Source organism: Propithecus coquereli, unplaced genomic scaffold (genome assembly GCF_000956105.1).
Source record: "Propithecus coquereli isolate 6110/MARCELLA unplaced genomic scaffold, Pcoq_1.0 Scaffold4, whole genome shotgun sequence".
NCBI classification, from domain to species: Eukaryota; Metazoa; Chordata; class Mammalia; order Primates; family Indriidae; genus Propithecus; species Propithecus coquereli.
The window spans coordinates 658,256-667,363 of record NW_012149729.1 but is presented as its reverse complement, the minus strand read 5'-3'; the positions used below and the strand labels follow the sequence as shown (position 1 = coordinate 667,363).

At 39.9% G+C, this 9,108-nt stretch overlaps 1 pseudogene across 1 annotated transcript in view; it reads left to right on the top strand.

Moving 5' to 3' along the window:
- Window positions 1–6,173, top strand: part of LOC105817099 — a 9,614-nt pseudogene extending 3,441 nt beyond the window's left edge. The window contains exon 2 of the transcript XR_001137824.1: window positions 5,678–6,173. The product of XR_001137824.1 is annotated as a hyaluronidase PH-20-like (transcript). The remainder of the gene's footprint in view (window positions 1–5,677) is intronic.
- Window positions 6,174–9,108: the final 2,935 nt, after the last annotated feature.

Genomic DNA, 9,108 nt, shown 5'->3' with positions numbered 1-9,108 from the left:
TGTAATGATGTGCTAGTCTACACCTTATTGCCATAGTGTGTAATGGTGGCGTACTCAATTCCCAATGCTGCATTCAGTTATGTTAGGTTGGTAGCTTGATATTGGTCATGGTAGGAGTATTTACACCATTGAGATATATGTATGGAGATATAACCAGGCCTTTCCTATTAGAGAGCCAGTTTTAAGATCTTTTTATAGACTACATCTTATGTTGGTCAATGATTCTCAAATCATTCTCATCCCTTTACTCTTCTTTTTGCCAAACCCTTGTCTCTGTGGAGTTGAGGAAGCAACGGCAATGTGTTCTGAGCTTGGTATATATTCTCACATCCTTGGTACTAGGAACATAGTGTTGAAGAATATTGAACATGTCCAGGTACTCTTGGAGCTTATCAGTGCTTAAATACAATACACAGAAAAATATTTGATTTAATAAGTTCTATACAGAGAATTGGAATAGAGAGATGTGAAAATCGACAAGAAAGATATTCTGCCAACTGTTGATCATAATTAGAAGGGCATTGCCTGATTAAAGCTGCCATCTCAACAACAAGATGAGTAAACCATGATAAAAGTGAGAGGAAAGAGCATTCCAAGCACAGGGAACAGTAAGTGCAGTTTGAAATGAACCTGCCATGCTAGTGAAATAACTCCTATGTTTAAGGTAGAGTAGGTGTGGGAAGGTTGTACAAGAGGAAAGAAGGGTACACCATGTCAGGCTGTGTACAAGTCAAGAGAGGTTGTTGAATTTTATTCTAATTACCATGCAGAGCCATTGGAAGGTTAAGAAGAAGGATAGTGTATTAGTTTTCAATTCCTTCCATAAAAATTACAATGAATTTAGTGGCTTACAAACCAGAAATTTATTATCTTATAATTCAGCAGGTTAGGTGTTCAACATGGATCTCAATAGACTAAAATCAAGGTGTCAGCAGGCCTACATCCTTCCTAAGGGAGGATCCTCACTAGGTCGCTTGGGTTGTTGGCAGATTCAGTTCCTTGTGGTTGGAGCAATGAGATCTACATTATCTGGCTGACTGTTGGCTAAAGGTCATTTCCAGCTTCTAGAGGCTGGTACATTCCTTAGCTCATGGTCCTCTTCTTCTCTTTCCAAAGTCAGCAGTGGTGACTTTGCATCTCTCTTCCTTCTTGTGTCTTATCTTTCTAACCCAGCTTGAAAAGTTTCTACATGTTCAGACTCATGTAATTAGATTGAGCACATCCAGGTAATTCGGGATAATCTCCCCTTCTCAAGGTCCGTAGCCTTAATCACATCTGCAAAATCCCTTTTGCCATGTAAGATAACATAGTCCCAGATTCTAGGGGATTAGGGTGTGAACATCTTTGGGAGGCAATTATTCTGCCAACAGTAGATGACATCATCTCAAGGAAGGTAACGGAAATAGATTCAAGTGGAATCTGTCAAGATTCCTTGACTTGCCTTCCACCCTACCACCACCACTTCCTTTTGTCTGCTGAAGGATTAACACAGCCAGCCACTCAGTGGAACTGTTGATCATAAACATAAGTGACTATCTTCAATGTTTTTAAAAGCACAGTGTCCAGGTTTTAGAACATACCAATCTTAAGATGAATCATTTCAGTTGCTCATCACTCATATTCTGCCAAATTTGTAAAAGAGCTGTCATTATTCATCTGCAATTAGACTATATGTAACATTTACATAAAGTATACTTAGTTGAACCCTTTTAGTTGTTTTGAGTCAGCAATTTAAAAATCACTCTTAGATTCTGCAGCAAGACGGCTGACTAAATATTGGTTGCCAGATCATCCCAGAAAGAATAAAAAGTTTTAGGTGAAAAAGCATAGCACAGGTGTAATTCTGAGGGAAAAGTGCCAGAACCTACCAGGTATCCCGTGGGAAGATTGCAGAGAAGAATAAGGAGGAGTAAGGTTTTGGGAGAGATTGATCTTTAAGGAGTTTGGAGTCCCATGGAAAGGGTAAATGGGGGTGTTTATTTTTCCTGCCCACACACCTGCTATACCCAGACTGTCCAAGAGCTTCTATACTCTTACGAGCCCTAGTGTTCTTGCCGTCAGCAAATTGAGAACCTCGTAAGAACAGAGCACCAGGCTGCCAGACCATTCACTGTCACTTTCCTCCACTATAGACATGAGCTGAGGTTGTGGGCACCATACTGCTTGTCCACCCATTATGTGCCTTTATCCTGCCCTGCCCTTCAGTTTCCTTGTCACTGGACCGCCCACAAATACTTCCCAGCACCTGCTTGGACTGTGATAACCACAAAAGTCCAAAGCAACACAGAACTGTAGGATTCCCTGGAGTTCTGTTCCATAGGGTGGGCTGTCCCTGGGGGATGGGAAGATGCCATGAGCTACAAAGGTTTTTGGGGTGAAAGAAAGCAAGGCATGTGCTCTTCTCCACCTGAGAGCCACTGATGTGTGACCCAAAGTTGTCTGCACCCCTCCCAGTGTAGATGTAGGTGCAGAGAGGAGTCTGTGGGACAGGACAGTGTTCCCACTCCAGAACAAAAGCAGCACCAGAGGCAGGGAAGGGACCTGGAAATGGGAATTCTCCCATCCCCACTGCCTATTGCTGCAAATACAGTTGCATCTGTTCCCAGGAGTGCTTGGTGCCAGCATGCTGCTGGGCAGCCAGGCCCAAGTGGGTAAGAAGATGCTGCACCTTCACTAAATCTGTGCTCACTGCACCTAGACTTTGCATGGAGGGTGCTTCTAATTTCCCTCGCTTCATGGAGAGGCAGCATTTTTGCAGCTGCCCTGACCAGGGAATCTCAGGTTTTTGGTTTCCATTTACCTAGATCTACAGATAACATTCCCCAGCACCAACTCAGACTGCAGCAGCCACAGGGGGCTGGTGGGTCCCAGGGGAACCCTGGGAACTGTGTGATTTCCCCAGGGCTTGGACTCTCAGGACAGGCTGCTTTCAGGTGAGAGGAGATTGCAGCAGGCCAGGGTACCCTTTAGGCAAAGGGCTCTCCTCCATTCAGTCTTCTCTTCCTCCCCTCTTCCTCTCACTGCTACTGACAGCCATGGCAATTCCTGCATGCGGCTGGCATTTATATGAAAAGGGAAAGTTCAGCCAGGGCACTTGGGAGTGGCTGCCACCCCTCCGACGGTTTGCCTATGACACTCAGGCTTACATGGAGAATGGGGCTCATGCCTTTTCCTTTAAAAACCCAAAGTGGACTGAGGGGTGTTTGGGACTGTGAGCTCCCCACTTGCTGGCCTTCTCCAGGTCTGCCGGCCTGACTACTCCTGCAGAGAAGGGCATACCCTGCCCACCCCATGGCCGAACCACAGCAGAGTGACATTTAGCCTACTTGAGTGCTCCGCAGGCAGCACACCTCTCCCTGTCACAGTCAGAGCTTGAACTCAGGGGCCCAGAGGACAGGTCTGTGGGCCTGATCCCATACCCCCACGACTCAATTGCATCATTCAGTGGCATGGAACAGACATTTGTGAACTGATCTCAAGTGGAGAGTGAGCCCACACAGACAGAACTGAGAAGAGAATGTGGTGTGGGTCCATGCTGCATGGCTGCCTTTTGAATGGCCTGGTTGGTTTGGCTTGCTGCCGGGGGCCAGACACACCAGAGGGGGATCTACCAGCAAAGGGAGTGGGAGCAGAGCACTACCACCAGCTGCACTGTGAATTCTGGACTGCTCCACCCCCATAAACAGGTTCTTTGGCATAGAGGGGACACTTCTGCCCCTACCTGGAAACTTTCCCCAGTGGCTTGGGAGCTGACCCCCAACCCCTGTTGAGGCAGCACTTGTGCCCACCTTTGGGGTGTCTGGACACAGTCTTGCCTGACCCAGCCTTGCCTGCGCATCTACCACTGTAGTGGCAGAGCACAAGAAGGGATTCCTTGGGAGTTTAGGGACTCCTCCCACTGTCTGGGACATCCAAGTACATCTCCTGATTGACTAGGGCTAGGCATAGGTCCCACAAACACCACTGCACCTGGCTCTCTCCTGCAAACACCACCTACTGGAAGTGAGGTCAACTTTAACAGCCCATCATATTTACTGATTCAATTGCACAGGGCTTGGATGACTCTAACCTGCCAATACCACCTATTGACCTTGAGATTAAACTGGACATCCCAATATAATTCATACTATTAGAAGTGCACAGGGCTGGGGAAAGAGATTAAATTTCAGAGATTTTGATCTCCTCTTCTCAACAGAAGGCAGAGAATATGACCACACATATAGTATACCACTGCTACAGCCTACATATAACCAGCATTTGGGAAAACTACTATACTAAGGCCACCTATAACCAAGGTATTCATTCAGAACCTAGGTTGCCTAGAAGGTGCCCACAAACAAAGCCAAAGATCCTTATCTAACATATGCTACAGTCACATCCTTAGGAGGGAGGAAAAAAAGTCCCATCTAAACAAAGGAAAATTCAAAAACAAGAAGTAACAACCTCCCCAGATGATAAAGGTATCAGTGCAAGAACTCTGGCAGTATGAAAAAACCGAGTGTAACGACCTTCCCAAAGGATCACATCAGCAGTCTAGTAATGGATCCCAACCAAAGTGAAAATACTGAAATGATAGATAAAGAATTCAAAATATGGATTGTAAGGAAGCTCAATGAGATCCAAGAGAATGGAAAACAAACTCAAAGAAATTGGAAAAATAATTCAGGAAATGAATGAAAAATTTACTAAAGAGATAGATATATTAACAAACAATGAAACAGAACTTCTGAAAATGAAAAATTCGTTTAGGGAAATACAAAACACAGTGGAAAATTTAAACAAAAGACTAGACCAAGCAGAAGTAAGAAATTAGAGTTTGATGAAAAGTCTTTCAAAGTAACCTAGTCAGCCAAAAATAAAAAAATTAAAAGACATGAAGAAAGACTCCCAGAAATGTGTGACTGTGTAAAATGCCCAAACATAAGAATCATAGATGTCCCTGAAGGAGGAGAAGAAAAAGCAAGAAGCTTGGAAAGTGTACTTGAGTGAATAATTAAGGAAAACTAAATCTATCGAAATAAAAAATAGAAATAAAAATCACTCTATTCAATTCTATTTAAACTTGTCTGGAAAATGTAGTACTTATTACATTTATAATTTATTGAGGGTCAACCAAAGATATGCTAGGTCCTGTGTTAAACACTTTTATATTTATCATATCTTTTTATCTTTACAACAAATCTACGAGGTAAGCACCATAATTATCCTTATCTTACAGAGTGTGTAGCTAAAGCATAACCAGGTTAATTAATTTGCCCAAGTCACTCAGATAGGAAACTAAGACTTGAATAGTTTGAGAGATTCCCAAGTTCATATAGGTAGTCTAATGGAACTGGAACTCCAGTCAGGGCAAATGGACCTCAGAGCTTATACTCTAACAGTTGTACTATTCTATTAATAACTCTGATTAGTTTATGAATTATTAAGGAAGATCAGGTTAGGATATGTTAAGCCTCAACTGGTCAGTTATTCAGTGGAATAAAACAGCATGTGCAACAAACTTACAAATGTCAGTTGGAGTAATATTGCTAGATAAGGTAAAAAAGATAAGATATTCTCTACCTCTTGCTCTGTCTGGTTATATTTTGTTCTTACTTTAAAATTGCTTATTGCAGTGAATTAATTCACATATGAGTGACTTGTCCTTTGATATTCTGACCATCTTATAATTTTATAGAAATCTTGCTTGACCCTGGACAAATATGTGAAGACCAGTGAATCCTTACTTAATCAATGTCACCCTAGCAGCCAAAATGTGCAGCCAAGTGCTTTGCCAGGAGCAAGGTGTGTGTACAAGGAAAAACTGGAATTCAAGTGACTATCTTCACCTGAACCCAGAGAATTTTGCTATTCAAATTGGGAAAAGTGGAAAGTACATGGTACGTGGAAAACCCACACTTGAAGACCTGAAGCAACTTTCTGAAAAATTTAATTGCAGCTGTTATCCCTCCTTGAGTTGTAAAGAGAGAGATGATATAAAAGACATTAATGCTATTGATGTGTGTGTTGCTGAGGATGTTTGTATAGATACCTCTGTAAACTTAGAACCCAGCTATCAACCTTCTTGGAAGAAAGTTGGAACTTCCCAGGGTGTCTCATCATCTACATCACCTGCCACAATGTTCTTTGTTAATATTTTATTTTTCACCATGAGTTCTTCTGTAGTGAAGTAAATTTGTAATTCTACATGTTAGCTAAAATGAACAATTTGTCCATTTTACAGCGTGCTCTTTTATACTAATTAAATGCCTGAAAACAACATGTCTCACTGAAAGGTCCTTTTGCAAAGTTCTTTCTATACCTAGTGAATGGTGGTTTCCTTTCAACTTGACAAATACTACAATCTCGCATGAATTCTCTACCACGAGTTCAATTTGTATTCCAGTACTCAACAGCTTGCCTATCAGTATTCTCTCCAGCTTAGAGTATACAAACTCCTATTATCTCCTTCATTTATAAAACCACCAAGATTGTTTCAACACAATCAGCACAAGATACTGACATTTTGATGACATTACAATTTGACATGGGGTGTTAAGAACTTGAAAGTGAAAGCTCATCAGTAAAACCCGTCAGTAAGATTTACAGATCCTGGATATTTCTCTTTTCTCCTTGGCTTACAATCAAGAGAGAAGGAAAGAGAATGGGTGGGAAAGAAGAAAACAAAAGGAGGGAAGAGAGAAGTGAAAGAACTAGAATTCTTTTCTTTCTCTGGTGCCACTGAGGACTCTAATTTGCACATGATTGAAAGGAACATCTGTTGCATACACAATTAGCTTTCACCCCACTGTTAAAACCAAGAGCGGTTGTATTAATAGTTGAATGCCTTACCAGGTCTGAGCCCTACAAATGTTACTGCCACCTCCTTCCACTTCCATTTCCCCAGCCTTCCTTTTAGAAACAAGAGATGAAGCCACAAAGCAGATTAGGATATGCCAAATCTACAGTCGTCTAGGTACTCACAGATTATGGTACAATTAAAGTCACTAAGATGTTAAAGTAAACTCTTCGAGGCATTAAGTTTCCTGTGAGGAAAAAGGAAAATGTTTGGCTTGTTACAGTCTTCATTTCTTCATGCTTAAGCTTTGTTTAGTATCTCAATTGAGATGGAGCTGCAAAAGGCAATAAAATGATTCAAATTATTATTATACATTTTAAGCTCCGTCAATTTTTTAAAAAACAAAACACTTGTTCTGTCAGCATCTGTTTGAGTGAAAAAAATTAAAACATTTGTATAGTCTTATACATTGTTAGTTTAAATTCTTTTGTCTTTTTTCTCTTATTTTTAGTTGACATGTAATAATTGTACATTATTGTACAGAGTGATATTTTGCTGTATGTTTACTATGTATAATGATCAAATCAGGGTAATTAGGATATCTGTTACCTCAAACATTTATGATTTCTTTGTGTTGGGAACATTCGAAAATTCTCTCTTCTAACTTTCTTAACATATACAATAAGTTATTGATAACTATATTCACTCCTCAGTGCTACAGAACACTAGAACTTATTCCTGTCATCCAGGTTATCATTTTGTATCTATTAACCAACCTCTCTCTATTTTCCCTATTCTTTTTTAAGGCTGAAATGTATTCCATTGTTTACATATACCATATTTTCTTTATCCATTCATCTGTTGATGGACAGTTAGGTTGATTCCATATCTTGGCTATTATGAATAGTGCTGCAATTAACAGATATCCTTTGATATATTCATTTCCTTTCCTTTCCTTGATGGATCTCATAGTAGTTCTACTTTTAGTTTTCTGAGAAATCCCCATATTGTTTTCCACATGGCTATACTAATTCACGTTCCCACCAACAGCATATAAGAGTTTCCTTTTGCCTGCATTTTCACCAGCATTTATTATTTTTTGTCTTTTTGATAATTGCCATTCTAACTGGAGTAAGATGATATCCCATTCTGGTATTGATTTGAATTTTCCTCATAATTAGTGATGTTGTGCATCTTTTCACACACTTATAGGCCTTTTATATGTCTTCCTTTGAGAAATGTCTATGCAGATCCTTTGTCTATTTTTATTTTTTATTTTTTTAATCTTGAGTTAGTTGAGTTTCTTGTACATTCTGGGTATTAGTTCTTTGTCTGATGAATAGTTTGCAGTTATTTTCTCCTATTCTATAGGTTGTTGATTGACTCTGTTGATTGTTTTTCCCTTCCTGTGCAGAAGCTTTTTAGTTTGATATAGTTTCATTTGTCTATTTGTGTTTTTGTTGTCTGTCCTTTTATACTCTTACCCATAAAATCTTTCCCTGGACCAATGTCCTGCAGCATTTTTCTTTTATTTTCTTCTAGTAGTTTTATAGTTTTAGGTCTTAACATTTTATTCATTAATCCATTTTAAGTTGTGAAATCTTTTTTATTCTTATAATGTCATTGCTGCTCATGGTGAAATAATATAAGGTAGAAAACTAAAAGTCCCCTTCTCTTCTTCTTCTACCAGTTATAACTCCTGGTTACAGTTTCTTATATATAATTTCAGAAATTTCCTAGGAATATGTAATCAAATATGTGTGTATATATTTAATACAAATTGGTCTATGGTGTTTATAATTTTCTATAACTTGCTCTTCTCACCAGACAATATATTTGGGGTGTCTCCATATTAGTACATCTTTTTACTGACCACATCATAATCTACTGTATCACTATATGACAATTTTTAATGAAATTTTTTGTTAATGGACATTTCATTTTTGGAGATTTTTTTTTCTCTATTAAAAATTTGAGGCTAGGCACGGTGGCTCACACCTGTAATCCTAGCACTCCGAGAGGCCAAGGTGGGAGTATCGCTTGAGGTCAGGAGTTTGAGACCAACCTGAGCAAGAGTGAGACCTGGAGCCAAATTAGTAATACCTAAGGTGGAATTCTATTCCCAAGAATAGACCAATTTTACAAATGAAACCAGAGGAAACTTCACTTCTACCCCTTTCTCTCAAAAATGTCAACATAAGATACTATATTGCCCTCTGACAATAGCTGGGGGTGATGGTGGGCACAGAAGCCTCTGGGCAGACCAACCTGAGGTAGAGAGGGGATATTGTTTGGGACCTTGGTCAAGTTGACCTACTCAAAATACAAAG